This window comes from Cibotium barometz, chromosome 28 (assembly GCF_041138505.1).
Source record: "Cibotium barometz isolate CiBa-2024 chromosome 28, ASM4113850v1, whole genome shotgun sequence".
In the NCBI taxonomy this organism is placed as follows: domain Eukaryota; kingdom Viridiplantae; phylum Streptophyta; class Polypodiopsida; order Cyatheales; family Cibotiaceae; genus Cibotium; species Cibotium barometz.
The window spans coordinates 25,084,011-25,109,570 of record NC_141073.1 but is presented as its reverse complement, the minus strand read 5'-3'; positions in this window follow the sequence as shown (position 1 = coordinate 25,109,570).

The following is a 25,560-nucleotide window of genomic DNA, read 5'->3' as shown; positions in this document are numbered from 1 at the left end:
GATAAATGATTAATTTATTCCTCATTGGAATTAATAACTAATTTAGAGATCAGTTTAGTGATGATTCAAAGAAAGAAATTCAGTAAAATAGTAACTGAATTATCAAACCTTTTCGAGAAAGATAGTTCAAGAAAAATCTTATCCGACTCGAACCCTGAATCAGACTATGACCAAGACCAAACTCTTTCATCAGTTTCCAGGAAAGAAGGTGTGACCAGTTTAGAAAGATACACTCAAAACTCCTGCCAAATCTGAAACTAAGTTTGAGACCCTTCGAATTGATATGTGGATCAAGGTTATAGAATTCGAGGAATTCTGGTATGAAATTGAGAATTCCGATCAAGAAGTTTTGGGGATATTGATTCAAGAAATACTCCTTGTATTCAAAAGAAAAACAAACTGAAAACTTGCATAGAAAAATAGATGTGATGAGATGTGATGTGAATCAGATAGATGTAAATGAATGGATGAGATGTAATGTGATGTGAATCAAATAGATGTGAATGAATGGATGAGATGTAATGTGATGTGAATCAGATAGATGTGACTGAATGGATGAGATGTAATGTAATAAGAATCAGATAAATGTGAATGAATGGATGCGATGTAATGTAATAAGAATCAGATAGATGTGAATGAATGGATGAGATCTAATGTAATAAGAATCAGATACATGTGAATGAATGGATGAGATGTAATGACAGTGATGTGAATCAGATAGATGTGAATGAATGAATGGATGAGATGTAATGTGATGTGAAACGAGATAAGAGTGAATGAGATGTGATGTGGGAATCGGGATGTAAATGAATGATATGGGATGTGAATGGATGTGAATGTGTATCTGAAAATGGATGTAAATGTGTATGTGAAGATTGGATGTGAATGTGTGGATGTGAATGTGTATGTGAAGAATGGATGTGGATGAGTATGTAAAGAATGGATGTCAATGAGTATGAGAAAGAATGGATGTGGATGTATGTGAAAGAATGGATGTGTATGTGAAAGAATGTGATGTGATGTAAAGAGATGTGATGTGACATGAATATATGTGGATGTGAAGTGATAGATATGAATGTATGGATAGATGTGAGTAGTCGTACATGTGAACGATTGGATGAATGTGGATGAATGAGATGAGATGTGTATGAATGAGATATGATGTGGATAGAAGTGATGTGATATAATGTGGATAGAATGCATGTAATGGGATGGTTATGAGAATGAATGTGGTTGATATGAATGAATGAATGTGATGGATATGAATGAATGTGATGTGATGGATGTAAATGGATATGATGTAAATGAATGTGATGGACGTGAATAGATGTGATGTGATGTGAATTGGGATGTGAATGAATGAGATGTGATGTCATGTGAATCGGGATGTGAGTGAATGAGATGTGATGTAAATTGGGATAGATGTGATATATGTGATGAGAATGAATATGATGTGATGAGATGTGGATATGGGTAGATATGAGTGGATGAGATCTGATGTGGATAAATGAGAAAGGGTGAAAGCATGTATAGGTGGTGCCAAAAAGGAGTGTCTTGGACACTCCTTTTAGCCACCCCTTTGGGAGGAGAAAGAGGCTTAAATTTGAAATAGAGGCGGGCTTGAAAATGCAACTGAGCATTCATTAAGGGAATGACGTGCCCATTAAACGCTTTTGAATATTCTCTCTCCTCCACGAGTCTACACTCGTCCTACAACAATCACTCTCTCCCTCTCACTCTCTCTCACTCTCCGCCTCTCTCTCTCTCTGCCATAGCATAGCCTGTGCTTCCCGCCTACACAAAAGGGCCTCTCTTCCCGCCTGCGCGCAAGCTGTATTCAACTGTACTATCTCCCTCTCTCCCTCTCTCTCTCTCTCCATGAAGACTACAGTTGTGCTTTAATGGTCTTCTTTGCAGCAATGACCTCAGCCTCCTAGCTCCCTCATAACTAGCTCCACATGGAGTCTCATAGTATATAGAATGGCAATACAGGCTCTGTATATCTTCCCCCATTGTCTATCACACAACACATCCCGAGAGAACTTCTGCCAGGTCTTCGAAACTACCAGGTCTTCTGCCAGGTCTTCGAAACTACTAGGTTGCAAAGAAGAGGGAACAAAGAAGCATTGAGAAGAGGATGGCACGTACGGGTGAGGATGGTGACATTGATGAGCGAGAGGCAAAGAAAATCTACAGAGCAGTTTCTCATCAGTGCTGGCGCAAACAAACAAACAAATGGGATTTTTGAGGGCCTTCAAACAAATATTTTACAACAGCTCCTCCATCATCCAACGTTCTCAGTGTTGCAGCACACGTCAGAGATAGTTGAGAGACTCATTTTCTCTAACATTTGTCATACATTATCTGAGGTGAAGACACCCCATTCAAATAACGAGTTGTTTCTAAAGCGGGCTATTGTCGTGGAATGCCTCAATGGCGCATCTGGTGTTGACAATCAAATGAGTGGTAGAGAAGTTGCCAAGGCTTTAGGAGTTCATCGAAGGAATGTCATTGCAGCCAATTTTTGGCTGCAACATGAAGCGGAGGAAGGGTCACTTCCCTTGGATTCTTGTCACCATCAATTGCATAGGGCAAGCACCATCACCAATGAAATCAAAGGGAAATCGTGTTTCAGTTTTGGTCGGTGGAAACTCGCATCTCCCCAAACAAGAAAGATGTTGTTCGAAAGAGGATAGGCAAGAGTGCGCATGTACTGCATCCAGTGTATCTACTCGATTTGCCTCAGGTATATCACTGTGTTGAGAGTGTGTTATAAGAGCTACATAGTTTCTCGCATATGATTGATAGTGTATCCGGATATGCTCTTCTATACGATACTGATTTCTAAATGTCAGTGGTTTTTAGAGTGCTTTGAGAGTACTAAAATTTTGTATGATAGGGCATTAGAGTGCTTTACCATGCTTCCAAATGTTTGCAAGTGCCTCACAGTGCATTACAATGCTTAACCATGCACTATAGTGCTTTACGAAGCTTTACAATTGATTTCAGATGCTTCTGAGTGCTTCATGGTGATTCCAAGAAATTCCAAGTCATGAGTGCATCTTAGTGCTTCTAAGCATTTTCAGACCACTTCTGAGTGCCCGACAGTGCACTATATTGCTTGACCATGCTTTATAGTGCTTGACATACTTCTTCAAGTGATCACAAGTGCTTCTAAGTGGTTCATAGTGGTTCCAAGTAATTTTATGTCATTCCAAGTGCATCTAAATGTTTCTGTGTGCTTCTAAGTGCCTTTTCTTGCTTCTGAGTGCTTAATAGTGCTTCAAAAAGCTGCCAAGTGTGCCTGAGAGTTCTTCCAAATGCTTCCAAGTGCTTATGCTCCATGAATGTTATTCAAATAATCACCCTGCTATGGATAGGTTCTTTCGGGTTGAGCTTTAGCAGCTGCACAATTCTCAAAGGCAAACCCCCTAGCAAACTTTGTCATTAGTTCCCCATTAGAGGGGGCAGCCTGGTACACTTTTTGGTACAAAAGATGGCAAGCGTCGTATAGGTGATCCTGCACCATATGCAGAAAGACCTTTGTCTTCTTCTTTTCGGGAACTTTGAAGACAGTCAGCCACTCCTCAGGTGGCAAATCCTTAATAGTAAGGTCTTTGGGAAGCTTTCCCTCCATGCTCAAGCCGTACTCAGCATGCAACTCAGCTACTGAGTAGCAAAAATAGAAGAGCTTTACGTACTCAGATGACGTTGTCAATAAGAGAACAAGCAAACGTTAGTTCTCAAGTGGAGCATGCATTGACAGGGAAACAATGTGCAAACAAAAGCCAGCTGTTTTTCTATATTGCATCTATTGTAAAACCTTTGACCACCATGATAATAAAAAGTGTCCTGCTTAATCCATGATGGACTCAAACCTCTTGTGCACCAAACAAAAATAGTCCAAAGGGTAGAAACTACTCAGGAAGCAGTTAATTGGACGCTTCAATGTTTCTATTATCATGGACCTCACAAGGTGGCAGACTGCACAGTTTGGAATACTTCCATGCCCATAGTCACTGACACCTTTTGTGAGACTAATGTGTGAACAGTGTGGCATTGATCACATGTTCTAGGATTGCCCAAGATGAGTTGCTTCAATGCAACTTGTCTCACAAAATACAACTCTTAACATCTTAAGTGTACAAAACAGGCAATTGTCCACGGTGCCATTAAATGTGCTTAGATGCTTACAAGCCAAGGCACGACAAATAGCCAAGAAGAGTGTAAAAGATAACACCTCAACATGGGTAGAAGAACATGATTTAAAACAGAACCCAAAAGAGAAAACAAAACCTTCTAAACAACCCAAGAAAAACAAAGGACAACAAACTGTCGAAACCAAGGTCAAAGTAAAAGACAGGGAAAAGGAGTTGGTAGAAGTAAAAGACAGGGAAAAGGAGTTGGTAGAAGTAAACCCAAAACAGGACATAAACAAGACAAAGCCAAAAGCTATACATGATGCAAAAGCATCCACATCAAAGACTACCACACAAACTTCAACACCCATATGTGCAACACAGGATACAAAAACCCAAAAGAAAATTCGATCTCGTCGCATGGGTAAACATAGTGAAAAACTAACAAACCAAAGGAAGTCACAGAATGAAACAAGTTCTACTACATCACTAAGTGAGGTGAGAAAAGTTCTTACTCTTCGCTCAGTGCACTATATAGACCCATCAAGAAACTAGAACCCATCCAACCACCCCAAATGAATAATAATGATCACATGACATATGAAAAATGCAAAAAATGAGCTTGAGTGCATGATTAGCATGGTTGAATGTCTTACAAGGTCACCAATTGTGATTCAGCCTCATAATGCCAAACCTACACACCAGCAACCAAGATACAAAGCCTAGAGGAGTATCGCTTTCCCTTTCAAGAGGAAGACATACTCTCTACAGAGAAGAGTCATTTAAGATAGATTGTATAAACTATAGGCTTGAGAAAGCACATAAGGAATTCGATAAAACCCTTACAAGATTAAAACAGTCTCTCAAAACCTCATTCGGAGGAACGCTCTTCTCTCATGATAAAGCCAGAATCATATCAACACTTGCACCTTTAATGGCTCAACCTGAGTTATACAAGGACATAACGAACTACATAAAACAGGACTATCAAGATTCGCAAGTTTCCAAACAACCCTCATTAAGAATTGTCAGAGGGCCAAGTGTGCCATTATACTCATTGGAAAAGGTGAGACCCAAATAAAGGATGAAAGTGAATAGGAATATGAAACAGACACAGGATCTGAAGCTGAAACAATAACCGAAACACCCATGGCTCCTTTGGAAGACTCTATCATGGTATGGTTGGATTTTCCTACAAGCAATGATGTTTAGTGTGTGCAAGCGTGCATTGATTAGCCCTCGAGCAAGTCATAACATCATGACAATAGACACTTGGGTGTCATTGGGACAACCTAACCTCACCCCGACAACAGGAAATAGTCTTGCAAAAGGAACCAATGAACAAAACATTGAAGTTGCAAGCCTCCTTGATTCCTCACTCATAAACCTCATCAATGATGCATAGAAAGATGCATAGAATTTGATTTTTATGCATAGAAAGATGCATAAATGAAACTTTTTTAATACAAAAGTGTTATTCTTATTAAATTTGATTTTTATGCATAGAAAGATGCATAAAGAAATTTTCTTATTACAAAAGCATTATTTTTATAAAAATTGATTTTCATGCATAAATAGATTCATAATGAAATTCTTTTTATTTTAAAAGTGTTATTCCTATTAAATTTGATCTTATGCATAAATAGATGCATAAAAGGATTTTTTTTATAAAAATGTTATTCCCATTGAAGTTGATTTTTATGCATAAATAGATGCAAAAAGAATTTTTTAAAATTCTCAAATTCTATGTTTAAATTCTATGAGCTATCGGATTGTAAAAAGAAAATTCAGAAAATCTATTGAGATCAAAATATTCAGATAAATGATTAATTTCTTCCTCATTGGAATTAATAACTAATTTAGAGATCAGTTTAGTGATGATTCAAAGAAAGAAATTCAGTAAAATAGTAACTGAATTATCAAACCTTTTCGAGAAAGATAGTTCAAGAAAAATCTTATCCGACTCGAACCTTGAATCAGACTATGACCAAGACCAAACTCTTTCATCAGTTTCCAGGAAAGAAGGTGTGACCAGTTTAGAAAGATACACTCAAAACTCCTGCCAAATCTGAAACTAAGTTTGAGACCCTTCGAATTGATATGTGGATCAAGGTTATAGAATTCGAGGAATTCTGGTATGAAATTGAGAATTCCGATCAAGAAGTTTTGGGGATATTGATTCAAGAAATACTCCTTGTATTCAAAAGAAAAACAAACTGAAAACTTGCATAAAAAAATAGATGTGATGAGTTGTGATGTGAATCAGATAGATGTAAATGAATGGATGAGATGTAATGTGATGTGAATCAAATAGATGTGAATGAATGGATGAGATGTAATGTAATAAGAATCAGATAAATGTGAATGAATGGATGAGATGTAATGTAATAAGAATCAGATAGATGTGAATGAATGGATGAGATCTAATGTAATAAGAATCAGATAGATGTGAATGAATGGATGAGATCTAATGTAATAAGAATCAGATACATGTGAATGAATGGATGAGATGTAATGACAGTGATGTGAATCAGATAGATGTGAATGAACGAATGGATGAGATGTAATGTGATGTGAAACGAGATAAGAGTGAATGAGATGTGATGTGGGAATCGGGATGTAAATGAATGATGTGGGATGTGAATGGATGTGAATGTGTATCTGAAAATGGATGTAAATGTGTATGTGAAGAATGGATGTGAATGTGTGGATGTGAATGTGTATGTGAAGAATGGATGTGGATGAGTATGTAAAGAATGGATGTGGATGAGTATGTAAAGAATGGATGTCAATGAGTATGAGAAAGAATGGATGTGGATGTATGTGAAAGAATGGATGTGTATGTGAAAGAATGTGATGTGATGTAAAGAGATGTGATGTGACATGAATATATGTGGATGTGAAGTGATAGATATGAATGTATGGATAGATGTGAGTAGTCGTACATGTGAACGATTGGATGAATGTGGATGAATGAGATGAGATGTGTATGAATGAGATATGATGTGGATAGAAGTGATGTGATATAATGTGGATAGAATGCATGTAATGGGATGGTTATGAGAATGAATGTGGTTGATATGAATGAATGAATGTGATGGATATGAATGAATGTGATGTGATGGATGTAAATGGATATGATGTAAATGAATGTGATGGACGTGAATAGATGTGATGTGATGTGAATTGGGATGTGAATGAATGAGATGTGATGTCATGTGAATCGGGATGTGAGTGAATGAGATGTGATGTAAATTGGGATAGATGTGATATATGTGATGAGAATGAATATGATGTGATGAGATGTGGATATGGGTAGATATGAGTGGATGAGATCTGATGTGGATAAATGAGAAAGGGTGAAAGCATGTATAGGTGGTGCCAAAAAGGAGTGTCTTGGACACTCCTTTTAGCCACCCCTTTGGGAGGAGAAAGAGGCTTAAATTTGAAATAGAGGCGGGCTTGAAAATGCAACTGAGCATTCATTAAGGGAATGACGTGCCCATTAAACGCTTTTGAATATTCTCTCTCCTCCACGAGTCTACACTCGTCCTACAACAATCACTCTCTCCCTCTCACTCTCTCTCACTCTCCGCCTCTCTCTCTCTCTGCCATAGCATAGCCTGTGCTTCCCGCCTACACAAAAGGGCCTCTCTTCCCGCCTGAGCGCAAGCTATATTCAACTGTACTATCTCCCTCTCTCCCTCTCTCTCTCTCTCCATGAAGACTACAGCTGTGCTTTAATGGTCTTCTTTGCAGCAATGACCTCAGCCTCCTAGCTCCCTCATAACTAGCTCCACATGGAGTCTCATAGTATATAGAATGGCAATACAGGCTCTGTATATCTTCCCCCATTGTCTATCACACAACACATCCCGAGAGAACTTCTGCCAGGTCTTCGAAACTACCAGGTCTTCTGCCAGGTCTTCGAAACTACTAGGTTGCAAAGAAGAGGGAACAAAGAAGCATTGAGAAGAGGATGGCACGTACGGGTGAGGATGGTGACATTGATGAGCGAGAGGCAAAGAAAATCTACAGAGCAGTTTCTCATCAGTGCTGGCGCAAACAAACAAACAAATGGGATTTTTGAGGGCCTTCAAACAAATATTTTACAACAGCTCCTCCATCATCCAACGTTCTCAGTGTTGCAGCACACGTCAGAGACAGTTGAGAGACTCATTTTCTCTAACATTTGTCATACATTATCTGAGGTGAAGACACCCCATTCAAATAACGAGTTATTTTTAAAGCGGGCTATTGTCGTGGAATGCCTCAATGGCGCATCTGGTGTTGACAATCAAATGAGTGGTAGAGAAGTTGCCAAGGCTTTAGGAGTTCATCGAAGGAATGTCATTGCAGCCAATTTTTGGCTGCAACATGAAGCGGAGGAAGGGTCACTTCCCTTGGATTCTTGTCACCATCAATTGCATAGGGCAAGCACCATCACCAATGAAATCAAAGGGAAATCGTGTTTCAGTTTTGGTCGGTGGAAACTCGCATCTCCCCAAACAAGAAAGATGTTGTTCGAAAGAGGATAGGCAAGAGTGCGCATGTACTGCATCCAGTGTATCTACTCGATTTGCCTCAGGTATATCACTGTGTTGAGAGTGTGTTATAAGAGCTACATAGTTTCTCGCATATGATTGATAGTGTATCCGGATATGCTCTTCTATACGATACTGATTTCTAAATGTCAGTGGTTTTTAGAGTGCTTTGAGAGTACTAAAATTTTGTATGATAGGGCATTAGAGTGCTTTACCATGCTTCCAAATGTTTGCAAGTGCCTCACAGTGCATTACAATGCTTAACCATGCACTATAGTGCTTTACGAAGCTTTACAATTGATTTCAGATGCTTCTGAGTGCTTCATGGTGATTCCAAGAAATTCCAAGTCATGAGTGCATCTTAGTGCTTCTAAGCATTTTCAGACCACTTCTGAGTGCCCGACAGTGCACTATATTGCTTGACCATGCTTTATAGTGCTTGACATACTTCTTCAAGTGATCACAAGTGCTTCTAAGTGGTTCATAGTGGTTCCAAGTAATTTTATGTCATTCCAAGTGCATCTAAATGTTTCTGTGTGCTTCTAAGTGCCTTTTCTTGCTTCTGAGTGCTTAATAGTGCTTCAAAAAGCTGCCAAGTGTGCCTGAGAGTTCTTCCAAATGCTTCCAAGTGCTTATGCTCCATGAATGTTATTCAAATAATCACCCTGCTGTGGATAGGTTCTTTCGGGTTGAGCTTTAGCAGCTGCACAATTCTCAAAGGCAAACCCCCTAGCAAACTTTGTCATTAGTTCCCCATTAGAGGGGGCAGCCTGGTACACTTTTTGGTACAAAAGATGGCAAGCGTCGTATAGGTGATCCTGCATCATATGCAGAAAGACCTTTGTCTTCTTCTTTTCGGGAACTTTGAAGACAGTCAGCCACTCCTCAGGTGGCAAATCCTTAATAGTAAGGTCTTTGGGAAGCTTTCCCTCCATGCTCAAGCCGTACTCAGCATGCAACTCAGCTACTGAGTAGCAAAAATAGAAGAGCTTTACGTACTCAGATGACGTTGTCAATAAGAGAACAAGCAAACGTTAGTGCTCAAGTGGAGCATGCATTGATAGGGAAACAATGTGCAAACAAAAGCCAGCTGTTTTTCTATATTGCATCTATTGTAAAACCTTTGACCACCATGATAATAAAAAGTGTCCTGCTTAATCCATGATGGACTCAAACCTCTTGTGCACCAAACAAAAATAGTCCAAAGGGTAGAAACTACTCAGGAAGCAGTTAATTGGACGCTTCAATGTTTCTATTATCATGGACCTCACAAGGTGGCAGACTGCACAGTTTGGAATACTTCCATGCCCATAGTCACTGACACCTTTTGTGAGACTAATGTGTGAACAGTGTGGCATTGATCACATGTTCTAGGATTGCCCAAGATGAGTTGCTTCAATGCAACTTGTCTCACAAAATACAACTCTTAACATCTTAAGTGTACAAAACAGGCAATTGTCCACGGTGCCATTAAATGTGCTTATATGCTTACAAGCCAAGGCACGACAAATAGCCAAGAAGAGTGTAAAAGATAACACCTCAACATGGGTAGAAGAACGTGCTTTAAAACAGAACCCAAAAGAGAAAACAAAACCTTCTAAACAACCCAAGAAAAACAAAGGACAACAAACTGTCGAAACCAAGGTCAAAGTAAAAGACAGGGAAAAGGAGTTGGTAGAAGTAAAAGACAGGGAAAAGGAGTTGGTAGAAGTAAACCCAAAACAGGACATAAACAAGACAAAGCCAAAAGCTATACATGATGCAAAAGCATCCACATCAAAGACTACCACACAAACTTCAACACCCATATGTGCAACACAGGATACAAAAACCCAAAAGAAAATTCGATCTCGTCGCATGGGTAAACATAGTGAAAAACTAACAAACCAAAGGAAGTCACAGAATGAAACAAGTTCTACTACATCACTAAGTGAGGTGAGAAAAGTTCTTACTCTTCGCTCAGTGCACTATATAGACCCATCAAGAAACTAGAACCCATCCAACCACCCCAAATGAATAATAATGATCACATGACATATGCAAAATGCAAAAAATGAGCTTGAGTGCATGATTAGCATGGTTGAATGTCTTACAAGGTCACCAATTGTGATTCAGCCTCATAATGCCAAACCTACACACCAGCAACCAAGATACAAAGCCTAGAGGAGTATCGCTTTCCCTTTCAAGAGGAAGACATACTCTCTACAGAGAAGAGTCATTTAAGATAGATTGTATAAACTATAGGCTTGAGAAAGCACATAAGGAATTCGATAAAACCCTTACAAGATTAAAACAGTCTCTCAAAACCTCATTCGGAGGAACGCTCTTCTCTCATGATAAAGCCAGAATCATATCAACACTTGCACCTTTAATGGCTCAACCTGCGTTATACAAGGACATAACGAACTACATAAAACAGGACTATCAAGATTCGCAAGTTTCCAAACAACCCTCATTAAGAATTGTCAGAGGGCCAAGTGTGCCATTATACTCATTGGAAAAGCTGAGACCCAAATAAAGGATGAAAGTGAATAGGAATATGAAACAGACACAGGATCTGAAGCTGAAACAATAACCGAAACACCCATGGCTCCTTTGGAAGACTCTATCATGGTATGGTTGGATTTTCCTACAAGCAATGATGTTTAGTGTGTGCAAGCGTGCATTGATTAGCCCTCGAGCAAGTCATAACATCATGACAATAGACACTTGGGTGTCATTGGGACAACCTAACCTCACCCTGACAACAGGAAATAGTCTTGCAAAAGGAACCAATGAACAAAACATTGAAGTTGCAAGCCTCCTTGATTCCTCACTCATAAACCTCATCAATGATGCATAGAAAGATGCATAGAATTTGATTTTTATGCATAGAAAGATGCATAAATGAAACTTTTTTAATACAAAAGTGTTATTCTTATTAAATTTGATTTTTATGCATAGAAAGATGCATAAAGAAATTTTCTTATTACAAAAGCATTATTTTTATAAAAATTGATTTTCATGCATAAATAGATGCATAATGAAATTCTTTTTATTTTAAAAGTGTTATTCCTATTAAATTTGATCTTATGCATAAATAGATGCATAAAAGGATTTTTTTTATAAAAATGTTATTCCCATTGAAGTTGATTTTTATGCATAAATAGATGCAAAAAGAATTTTTTAGAATTCTCAAATTCTATGTTTAAATTCTATGAGCTATCGGATTGTAAAAAAAAAATTCAGAAAATCTATTGAGATCAAAATATTCAGATAAATGATTAATTTATTCCTCATTGGAATTAATAACTAATTTAGAGATCAGTTTAGTGATGATTCAAAGAAAGAAATTCACTAAAATAGTAACTGAATTATCAAACCTTTTCGAGAAAGATAGTTCAAGAAAAATCTTATCCGACTCGAACCCTGAATCAGACTATGACCAAGACCAAACTCTTTCATCAGTTTCCAGGAAAGAAGGTGTGACCAGTTTAGAAAGATACACTCAAAACTCCTGCCAAATCTGAAACTAAGTTTGAGACCCTTCGAATTGATATGTGGATCAAGGTTATAGAATTCGAGGAATTCTGGTATGAAATTGAGAATTCCGATCAAGAAGTTTTGGGGATATTGATTCAAGAAATACTCCTTGTATTCAAAAGAAAAACAAACTGAAAACTTGCATTAAAAAATAGATGTGATGAGATGTGATGTGAATCAGATAGATGTAAATGAATGGATGAGATGTAATGTGATGTGAATCAAATAGATGTGAATGAATGGATGAGATGTAATGTGATGTGAATCAGATAGATGTGACTGAATGGATGAGATGTAATGTAATAAGAATCAGATAAATGTGAATGAATGGATGAGATGTAATGTAATAAGAATCAGATAGATGTGAATGAATGGATGAGATCTAATGTAATAAGAATCAGATACATGTGAATGAATGGATGAGATGTAATGACAGTGATGTGAATCAGATAGATGTGAATGAATGAATGGATGAGATGTAATGTGATGTGAAACGAGATAAGAGTGAATGAGATGTGATGTGGGAATCGGGATGTAAATGAATGATATGGGATGTGAATGGATGTGAATGTGTATCTGAAAATGGATGTAAATGTGTATGTGAAGAATGGATGTGAATGTGTGGATGTGAATGTGTATGTGAAGAATGGATGTGGATGAGTATGTAAAGAATGGATGTCAATGAGTATGAGAAAGAATGGATGTGGATGTATGTGAAAGAATGGATGTGTATGTGAAAGAATGTGATGTGATGTAAAGAGATGTGATGTGAGAGGAATATATGTGGATGTGAAGTGATAGATATGAATGTATGGATAGATGTGAGTAGTCGTACATGTGAACGATTGGATGAATGTGGATGAATGAGATGAGATGTGTATGAATGAGATATGATGTGGATAGAAGTGATGTGATATAATGTGGATAGAATGCATGTAATGGGATGGTTATGAGAATGAATATGGTTGATATGAATGAATGAATGTGATGGATATGAATGAATGTGATGTGATGGATGTAAATGGATATGATGTAAATGAATGTGATGGACGTGAATAGATGTGATGTGATGTGAATTGGGATGTGAATGAATGAGATGTGATGTCATGTGAATCGGGATGTGAGTGAATGAGATGTGATGTAAATTGGGATAGATGTGATATATGTGATGAGAATGAATATGATGTGATGAGATGTGGATATGGGTAGATATGAGTGGATGAGATCTGATGTGGATAAATGAGAAAGGGTGAAAGCATGTATAGGTGGTGCCAAAAAGGAGTGTCTTGGACACTCCTTTTAGCCACCCCTTTGGGAGGAGAAAGAGGCTTAAATTTGAAATAGAGGCGGGCTTGAAAATGCAACTGAGCATTCATTAAGGGAATGACGTGCCCATTAAACGCTTTTGAATATTCTCTCTCCTCCACGAGTCTACACTCGTCCTACAACAATCACTCTCTCCCTCTCACTCTCTCTCACTCTCCGCCTCTCTCTCTCTCTGCCATAGCATAGCCTGTGCTTCCCGCCTACACAAAAGGGCCTCTCTTCCCGCCTGAGCGCAAGCTATATTCAACTGTACTATCTCCCTCTCTCCCTCTCTCTCTCTCTCCATGAAGCCTCCTTGATTCCTCACTCATAAACCTCATCAATGATGCATAGAAAGATGCATAGAATTTGATTTTTATGCATAGAAAGATGCATAAATGAAATTTTTTTAATACAAAAGTGTTATTCTTATTAAATTTGATTTTTATGCATAGAAAGATGCATAAAGAAATTTTCTTATTACAAAAGCATTATTTTTATAAAAATTGATTTTCATGCATAAATAGATGCATAATGAAATTCTTTTTATTTTAAAAGTGTTATTCCTATTAAATTTGATCTTATGCATAAATAGATGCATAAAATGATTTTTTTTATAAAAATGTTATTCCCATTGAAGTTGATTTTTATGCATAAATAGATGCAAAAAGAATTTTTTAGAATTCTCAAATTCTATGTTTAAATTCTATGAGCTATCGGATTGTAAAAAGAAAATTCAGAAAATCTATTGAGATCAAAATATTCAGATAAATGATTAATTTATTCCTCATTGGAATTAATAACTAATTTAGAGATCAGTTTAGTGATGATTCAAAGAAAGAAATTCAGTAAAATAGTAACTGAATTATCAAAGCTTTTCGAGAAATTCAGTAAAATAGTAACTGAATTATCAAACCTTTTCGAGAAAGATAGTTCAAGAAAAATCTTATCCGACTCGAACCCTGAATCAGACTATGACCAAGACCAAACTCTTTCATCAGTTTCCAGGAAAGAAGGTGTGACCAGTTTAGAAAGATACACTCAAAACTCCTGCCAAATCTGAAACTAAGTTTGAGACCCTTCGAATTGATATGTGGAGGTTATAGAATTCGAGGAATTCTGGTATGAAATTGAGAATTCCGATCAAGAAGTTTTGGGGATACTGATTCAAGAAATACTCCTTGTATTCAAAAGAAAAACAAACTGAAAACTTGCATAGAAAAATAGATGTGATGAGATGTGATGTGAATCAGATAGATGTAAATGAATGGATGAGATGTAATGTGATGTGAATCAGATAGATGTGAATGAATGGATGAGATGTAATGTGATGTGAATCTGATAGATGTGACTGAATGGATGAGATGTAATGTAATAAGAATCAGATAAATGTGAATGAATGGATGAGATGTAATGTAATAAGAATCAGATAGATGTGAATGAATGGATGAGATGTAATGTAATAAGAATCAGATAGATGTGAATGAATGGATGAGATCTAATGTAATAAGAATCAGATAGATGTGAATGAATGGATGAGATCTAATGTAATAAGAATCAGATACATGTGAATGAATGGATGAGATGTAATGACAGTGATGTGAATCAGATAGATGTGAATGAATGAATGGATGAGATGTAATGTGATGTGAAACGAGATAAGAGTGAATGAGATGTGATGTGGGAATCGGGATGTAAATGAATGATATGGGATGTGAATGGATGTGAATGTGTATCTGAAAATGGATGTAAATGTGTATGTGAAGAATGGATGTGAATGTGTGGATGTGAATGTGTATGTGAAGAATGGATGTGGATGAGTATGTAAAGAATGGATGTCAATGAGTATGAGAAAGAATGGATGTGGATGTATGTGAAAGAATGGATGTGTATGTGAAAGAATGTGATGTGATGTAAAGAGATGTGATGTGACATGAATATATGTGGATGTGAAGTGATAGATATGAATGTATGGATAGATGTGAGTAGTCGTACATGTGAACGATTGGATGAATGTGGATGAATGAGATGAGATGTGTATGAATGAGATATGATGTGGATAGAAGTGATGTGATATAATGTGGATAGAATGCATGTAATGGGATGGTTATGAGAATGAATGTGGTTGATATGAATGAATGAATGTGATGGATATGAATGAATGTGATGTGATGGATGTAAATGGATATGATGTAAATGAATGTGATGGACGTGAATAGATGTGATGTGATGTGAATTGGGATGTGAATGAATGAGATGTGATGTCATGTGAATCGGGATGTGAGTGAATGAGATGTTATGTAAATTGGGATAGATGTGATATATGTGATGAGAATGAATATGATGTGATGAGATGTGGATATGGGTAGATATGAGTGGATGATATCTGATGTGGATAAATGAGAAAGGGTGAAAGCATGTATAGGTGGTGCCAAAAAGGAGTGTCTTGGACACTCCTTTTAGCCACCCCTTTGGGAGGAGAAAGAGACTTAAATTTGAAATAGAGGCGGGCTTGAAAATGCAACTGAGCATTCATTAAGGGAATGACGTGCCCATTAAACGCTTTTGAATATTCTCTCTCCTCCACGAGTCTACACTCGTCCTACAACAATCACTCTCTCCCTCTCACTCTCTCTCACTCTCAGCCTCTCTCTCTCTCTGCCATAGCATAGCCTGTGCTTCCCGCCTACACAAAAGGGCCTCTCTTCCCGCCTGAGCGCAAGCTGTATTCAACTGTACTATCTCCCTCTCTCCCTCTCTCTCTCTCTCCATGAAGACTACAGTTGTGCTTTAATGGTCTTCTTTGCAGCAATGACCTCAGCCTCCTAGCTCCCTCATAACTAGCTCCACATGGAGTCTCATAGTATATAGAATGGCAATACAGGCTCTGTATATCTTCCCCCATTGTCTATCACACAACACATCCCGAGAGAACTTCTGCCAGGTCTTCGAAACTACCAGGTCTTCTGCCAGGTCTTCGAAACTACTAGGTTGCAAAGAAGAGGGAACAAAGAAGCATTGAGAAGAGGATGGCACGTACGCGTGAGGATGGTGACATTGATGAGCGAGAGGCAAAGAAAATCTACAAAGCAGTTTTTCATCAGTGCTGGCGCAAACAAACAAACAAATGGGATTTTTGAGGGCCTTCAAACAAATATTTTACAACAGCTCCTCCATCATCCAACGTTCTCAGTGTTGCAGCACACGTCAGAGACAGTTGAGAGACTCATTTTCTCTAACATTTGCATCTTAGTGCTTCTAAGCATTTTCAGACCACTTCTGAGTGCCCGACAGTGCACTATATTGCTTGACCATGCTTTATAGTGCTTGACATACTTCTTCAAGTGATCACAAGTGCTTCTAAGTGGTTCATAGTGGTTCCAAGTAATTTTATGTCATTCCAAGTGCATCTAAATGTTTCTGTGTGCTTCTAAGTGCCTTTTCTTGCTTCTGAGTGCTTAATAGTGCTTCAAAAAGCTGCCAAGTGTGCCTGAGAGTTCTTCCAAATGCATCCAAGTGCTTATGCTCCATGAATGTTATTCAAATAATCACCCTGCTGTGGATAGGTTCTTTCGGGTTGAGCTTTAGCAGCTGCACAATTCTCAAAGGCAAACCCCCTAGCAAACTTTGTCATTAGTTCCCCATTAGAGGGGGCAGCCTGGTACACTTTTTGGTACAAAAGATGGCAAGCGTCGTATAGGTGATCCTGCACCATATGCAGAAAGACCTTTGTCTTCTTCTTTTCGGGAACTTTGAAGACAGTCAGCCACTCCTCAGGTGGCAAATCCTTAATAGTAAGGTCTTTGGGAAGCTTTCCCTCCATGCTCAAGCCGTACTCAACATGCAACTCAGCTACTGAGTAGCAAAAATAGAAGAGCTTTACGTACTCAGATGACGTTGTCAATAAGAGAACAAGCAAACGTTAGTTCTCAAGTGGAGCATGCATTGACAGGGAAACAATGTGCAAACAAAAGCCAGCTGTTTTTCTATATTGCATCTATTGTAAAACCTTTGACCACCATGATAATAAAAAGTGTCCTGCTTAATCCATGATGGACTCAAACCTCTTGTGCACCAAACAAAAATAGTCCAAAGGGTAGAAACTACTCAGGAAGCAGTTAATTGGACGCTTCAATGTTTCTATTATCATGGACCTCACAAGGTGGCAGACTGCACAGTTTGGAATACTTCCATGCCCATAGTCACTGACACCTTTTGTGAGACTAATGTGTGAACAGTGTGGCATTGATCACATGTTCTAGGATTGCCCAAGATGAGTTGCTTCAATGCAACTTGTCTCACAAAATACAACTCTTAACATCTTAAGTGTACAAAACAGGCAATTGTCCACGGTGCCATTAAATGTGCTTAGATGCTTACAAGCCAAGGCACGACAAATAGCCAAGAAGAGTGTAAAAGATAACACCTCAACATGGGTAGAAGAACATGCTTTAAAACAGAACCCAAAAGAGAAAACAAAACCTTCTTCTAAACAACCTAAGAAAAACAAAGGACAACAAACTGTCGAAACCAAGGTCAAAGTAAAAGACAGGGAAAAGGAGTTGGTAGAAGTAAAAGACAGGGAAAAGGAGTTGGTAGAAGTAAACCCAAAACAAGACATAAACAAGACAAAGCCAAAAGCTATACATGATGCAAAAGCATCCACATCAAAGACTACCACACAAACTTCAACACCCATATGTGCAACACAGGATACAAAAACCCAAAAGAAAATTCGATCTCGTCGCATGGGTAAACATAGTGAAAAACTAACAAACCAAAGGAAGTCACAGAATGAAACAAGTTCTACTACATCACTAAGTGAGGTGAGAAAAGTTCTTACTCTTCGCTCAGTGCACTATATAGACCCATCAAGAAACTAGAACCCATCCAACCACCCCAAATGAATAATAATGATCACATGACATATGCAAAATGCAAAAAATGAGCTTGAGTGCATGATTAGCATGGTTGAATGTCTTACAAGGTCACCAATTGTGATTCAGCCTCATAATGCCAAACCTACACACCAGCAACCAAGATACAAAGCCTAGAGGAGTATCGCTTTCCCTTTCAAGAGGAAGACATACTCTCTACAGAGAAGAGTCATTTAAGATAGATTGTATAAACTATAGGCTTGAGAAAGCACATAAGGAATTCGATAAAACCCTTACAAGATTAAAACAGTCTCTCAAAACCTCATTCGGAGGAACGCTCTTCTCTCATGATAAAGCCAGAATCATATCAACACTTGCACCTTTAATGGCTCAACCTGCGTTATACAAGGACATAACGAACTACATAAAACAGGACTATCAAGATTCGCAAGTTTCCAAACAACCCTCATTAAGAATTGTCAGAGGGCCAAGTGTGCCATTATACTCATTGGAAAAGCTGAGACCCAAATAAAGGATGAAAGTGAATAGGAATATGAAACAGACACAGGATCTGAAGCTGAAACAATAACCGAAACACCCATGGCTCCTTTGGAAGACTCTATCATGGTATGGTTGGATTTTCCTACAAGCAATGATGTTTAGTGTGTGCAAGCGTGCATTGATTAGCCCTCGAGCAAGTCATAACATCATGACAATAGACACTTGGGTCTCATTGGGACAACCTAACCTCACCCCGACAACAAGAAATAGTCTTGCAAAAGGAACCAATGAACAAAACATTGAAGTTGCAAGCCTCCTTGATTTCTCACTCATAAACCTCATCAATGATGCATAGAAAGATGCATAGAATTTGATTTTTATGCATAGAAAGATGCATAAATGAAATTTTTTTAATACAAAAGTGTTATTCCTATTAAATTTGATTTTTATGCATAGAAAGATGCATAAAGAAATTTTCTTATTACAAAAGCATTATTTTTATAAAAATTGATTTTCATGCATAAATAGATGCATAATGAAATTCTTTTTATTTTAAAAGTGTTATTCCTATTAAATTTGATCTTATGCATAAATAGATGCATAAAAGGATTTTTTTTTAAAAAATGATATTCCCATTGAAGTTGATTTTTATGCATAAATAGATGCAAAAAGAATTTTTTAGATTTCTCAAATTCTATGTTTAAATTCTATGAGCTATCGGATTGTAAAAAGAAAATTCAAAAAATCTATTGAGATCAAAATATTCAGATAAATGATTAATTTATTCCTCATTGGAATTAATAACTAATTTAGAGATCAGTTTAGTGATGATTCAAAGAAAGAAATTCAGTAAAATAGTAACTGAATTATCAAACCTTTTCGAGAAATTCAGTAAAATAGTAACTGAATTATCAAACCTTTTCGAGAAAGATAGTTCAAAACAAATCTTATCCGACTCGAACCTTGAATTAGACTATGACCAAGACCAAACTCTTTCATCAGTTTCCAGGAAAGAAGGTGTGACCAGTTTAGAAAGATACACTCAAAACTCTTGCCAAATCTGAAACTAAGTTTGAGACCCTTCGAATTGATATGTGGATCAAGGTTATAGAATTCGAGGAATTCTGGTATGAAATTGAGAATTCCGATCAAGAAGTTTTGGGGATACTGATTCAAGAAATACTCCTTGTATTCAAAAGAAAAACAAAACAAACTGAAAACTTGCATAGAAAAATAGATGTGATGAGATGTGATGTGAATCAGATAGATGTAAATAAATGGATGAGATGTAATGTGATGTGAATCAGATAGATGTGAATGAATGGATGAGATGTAATGTGATGTGAATCAGATAGATGTGACTGAATGGATGAGATGTAATGTAATAAGAATCAGATAAATGTGAATGAATGGATGAGATGTAATGTAATAAGAATCAGATAGATGTGAATGAATGGATGAGATCTAATGTAATAAGAATCAGATACATGTGAATGAATGGATGAGATGTAATGACAGTGATGTGAATCAGATAGATGTGAATGAATGAATGGATGAGATGTAATGTGATGTGAAACGAGATAAGAGTGAATGAGATGTGATGTGGGAATCGGGATGTAAATGAATGATATGGGATGTGAATGGATGTGAATGTGTATCTGAAAATGGATGTAAATGTGTATGTGAAGAATGGATGTGAATGTGTGGATGTGAATGTGTATGTGAAGAATGGATGTGGATGAGTATGTGAAGAATGGATGTCAATGAGTATGAGAAAGAATGGATGTGGATGTATGTGAAAGAATGGATGTGTATGTGAAAGAATGTGATGTGATGTAAAGAGATGTGATGTGACATGAATATATGTGGATGTGAAGTGATAGATATGAATGTATGGATAGATGTGAGTAGTCGTACATGTGAACGATTGGATGAATGTGGATGAATGAGATGAGATGTGTATGAATGAGATATGATGTGGATAGAAGTGATGTGATATAATGTGGATAGAATGCATGTAATGGGATGGTTATGAGAATGAATGTGGTTGATATGAATGAATGAATGTGATGGATATGAATGAATGTGATGTGATGGATGTAAATGGATATGATGTAAATGAATGTGATGGACGTGAATAGATGTGATGTGATGTGAATTGGGATGTGAATGAATGAGATGTGATGTCATGTGAATCGGGATGTGAGTGAATGAGATGTGATGTAAATTGAGATAGATGTGATATATGTGATGAGAATGAATATGATGTGATGAGATGTGGATATGGGTAGATATGAGTGGATGAGATCTGATGTGGATAAATGAGAAAGGGTGAAAGCATGTATAGGTGGTGCCAAAAAGGAGTGTCTTGGACACTCCTTTTAGCCACCCCTTTGGGAGGAGAAAGAGACTTAAATTTGAAATAGAGGCGGGCTTGAAAATGCAACTGAGCATTCATTAAGGGAATGACGTGCCCATTAAACGCTTTTGAATATTCTCTCTCCTCCACGAGTCTACACTCGTCCTACAACAATCACTCTCTCCCTCTCACTCTCTCTCACTCTCCGCCTCTCTCTCTCTCTGCCATAGCATAGCCTGTGCTTCCCGCCTACACAAAAGGGCCTCTCTTCCCGCCTGAGCGCAAGCTGTATTCAACTGTACTATCTCCCTCTCTCCCTCTCTCTCTCTCTCCATGAAGACTACAGTTGTGCTTTAATGGTCTTCTTTGCAGCAATGACCTCAGCCTCCTAGCTCCCTCATAACTAGCTCCACATGGAGTCTCATAGTATATAGAATGGCAATACAGGCTCTGTATATCTTCCCCCATTGTCTATCACACAACACATCCCGAGAGAACTTCTGCCAGGTCTTCGAAACTACCAGGTCTTCTGCCAGGTCTTCCAAACTACTAGGTTGCAAAGAAGAGGGAACAAAGAAGCATTGAGAAGAGGATGGCACGTACGCGTGAGGATGGTGACATTGATGAGCGAGAGTCAAAGAAAATCTACAGAGCAGTTTCTCATCAGTGCTGGCGCAAACAAACAAACAAATGGGATTTTTGAGGGCCTTCAAACAAATATTTTATAACAGCTCCTCCATCATCCAACGTTCTCAGTGTTGCAGCACACGTCAGAGACAGTTGAGAGACTCATTTTCTCTAACATTTGCATCTTAGTGCTTCTAAGCATTTTCAGACCACTTCTGAGTGCCCGACAGTGCACTATATTGCTTGACCATGCTTTATAGTGCTTGACATACTTCTTCAAGTGATCACAAGTGCTTCTAAGTGGTTCATAGTGGTTCCAAGTAATTTTATGTCATTCCAAGTGCATCTAAATGTTTCTGTGTGCTTCTAAGTGCCTTTTCTTGCTTCTGAGTGCTTAATAGTGCTTCAAAAAGCTGCCAAGTGTGCCTGAGAGTTCTTCCAAATCCTTCCAAGTGCTTATGCTCCATGAATGTTATTCAAATAATCACCCTGCTGTGGATAGGTTCTTTCGGGTTGAGCTTTAGCAGCTGCACAATTCTCAAAGGCAAACCCCCTAGCAAACTTTGTCATTAGTTCCCCATTAGAGGGGGCAGCCTGGTACACTTTTTGGTACAAAAGATGGCAAGCGTCGTATAGGTGATCCTGCACCATATGCAGAAAGACCTTTGTCTTCTTCTTTTCGGGAACTTTGAAGACAGTCAGCCACTCCTCAGGTGGCAAATCCTTAATAGTAAGGTCTTTGGGAAGCTTTCCCTCCATGCTCAAGCCGTACTCAACATGCAACTCAGCTACTGAGTAGCAAAAATAGAAGAGCTTTACGTACTCAGATGACGTTGTCAATAAGAGAACAAGCAAACGTTAGTTCTCAAGTGGAGCATGCATTGACAGGGAAACAATGTGCAAACAAAAGCCAGCTGTTTTTCTATATTGCATCTATTGTAAAACCTTTGACCACCATGATAATAAAAAGTGTCCTGCTTAATCCATGATGGACTCAAACCTCTTGTGCACCAAACAAAAATAGTCCAAAGGGTAGAAACTACTCAGGAAGCAGTTAATTGGACGCTTCAATGTTTCTATTATCATGGACCTCACAAGGTGGCAGACTGCACAGTTTGGAATACTTCCATGCCCATAGTCACTGACACCTTTTGTGAGACTAATGTGTGAACAGTGTGGCATTGATCACATGTTCTAGGATTGCCCAAGATGAGTTGCTTCAATGCAACTTGTCTCACAAAATACAACTCTTAACATCTTAAGTGTACAAAACAGGCAATTGTCCACGGTGCCATTAAATGTGCTTAGATGCTTACAAGCCAAGGCACGACAAATAGCCAAGAAGAGTGTAAAAGATAACACCTCAACATGGGTAGAAGAACATGCTTTAAAACAGAACCCAAAAGAGAAAACAAAACCTTCTAAACAACCCAAGAAAAACAAAGGACAACAAACTGTCGAAACCAAGGTCAAAGTAAAAGACAGGGAAAAGGAGTTGGTAGAAGTAAAAGACAGGGAAAAGGAGTTGGTAGAAGTAAACCCAAAACAGGACATAAACAAGACAAAGCCAAAAGCTATACATGATGCAAAAGCATCCACATCAAAGACTACCACACAAACTTCAACACCCATATGTGCAACACAGGATACAAAAATCCAAAAGAAAATTCGATCTCGTCGCATGGGTAAACATAGTGAAAAACTAACAAACCAAAGGAAGTCACAGAATGAAACAAGTTCTACTACATCACTAAGTGAGGTGAGAAAAGTTCTTACTCTTCGCTCAGTGCACTATATAGACCCATCAAGAAACTAGAACCCATCCAACCACCCCAAATGAATAATAATGATCACATGACATATGCAAAATGCAAAAAATGAGCTTGAGTGCATGATTAGCATGGTTGAATGTCTTACAAGGTCACCAATTGTGATTCAGCCTCATAATGCCAAACCTACACACCAGCAACCAAGATACAAAGCCTAGAGGAGTATCGCTTTCCCTTTCAAGAGGAAGACATACTCTCTACAGAGAAGAGTCATTTAAGATAGATTGTATAAACTATAGGCTTGAGAAAGCACATAAGGAATTCGATAAAACCCTTACAAGATTAAAACAGTCTCTCAAAACCTCATTCGGAGGAACGCTCTTCTCTCATGATAAAGCCAGAATCATATCAACACTTGCACCTTTAATGGCTCAACCTGAGTTATACAAGGACATAACGAACTACATAAAATAGGACTATCAAGATTCGCAAGTTTCCAAACAACCCTCATTAAGAATTGTCAGAGGGCCAAGTGTGCCATTGTACTCATTGGAAAAGCTGAGACCCAAATAAAGGATGAAAGTGAATAGGAATATGAAACAGACACAGGATCTGAAGCTGAAACAATAACCGAAACACCCATGGTTCCTTTGGAAGACTCTATCATGGTATGGTTGGATTTCCCTACAGGCAATGATGTTTAGTGTGTGCAAGCGTGCATTGATTAGCCCTCGAGCAAGTCATAACATCATGACAATAGACACTTGGGTGTCATTGGGACAACCTAACCTCACCCCGACAACAAGAAATAGTCTTGCAAAAGGAACCAATGAACAAAACATTGAAGTTGCAAGCTTCTTTAGATACACTACTCGATATGGAATTTACATTTCATGTAACCCTAGATTCCCTTGAGTATGATGTCATCATTGGCGGACCTTGGATAAGTGAATCATTGTATTCAATAGATGAATCCATGCAAACAATCACCTTGAACACTCATGCATGCAATGTACAATTACTATTACAACGGGAGAAAGAAACCTTGCAGGATCTGGAACTTCCAACATATCTTACTGATGAAAAGATCCCTAGGATTTTGGTTGGATTGAAAATTTCAAATGAAATCACCACAACTCAAGCACAAGTTTATCCTCCACAAGAACACAATCTCATGACCCTCGAGCTATGGGATTTGTTAGGTCAACCAACACTCATGGCACATCCTGAAAGGATTACCTTTACACAAGACTTGAACATGCCATGTTTAGGGTACTTTGAACATACAATGTATATTGAAACTAACCCCCTCACTTGAAGTTTTTGTGGTTGAGTATGTGTTGGAAGAAGATTTGATCTTGGGGCTTAAATAGAATGTTGTTGCCCAAGCACCAATGTGCTTTGCTACTAGCGATAGAGTCATCAATGATGGTCAACGACAAGAAGTTGACAATACCATACTGCGAGGAAGAGGATCCAACTTTAAAGGATATCTATGATGATGAACGCAAAAGGATACAAGACTCTTCCACAAAAACCCCTCTACACAATGACCTGCCATTTGCATCAACAACCAACTCCGATAAAGCCTCTACTCCATCAATCCCATCCTCATCTACGAAGTTCAATGCCAAAACCTCACAATTAGTAGCTATTCTTGAAGAATTTCCCATAGCCCAACCATCTATCTCTAGTAGGAAACTCAAAGGAAAGACCCCGGCTCCTATACATCTTCATCAAAGGAGATAACCACATGCTCAAAGGCCTCGTCATTGAGAGCCACTCAACAAAAGACTCTAATATCATCATCAACAATGCCAATGAGTCTCAAACCTATAGCCTTAGCACCAACCAAAGTCAAGGAGGGCCCCAAACCTTCCACATCACCCCAAAAGAAAACTCCACTGAGACTACCAC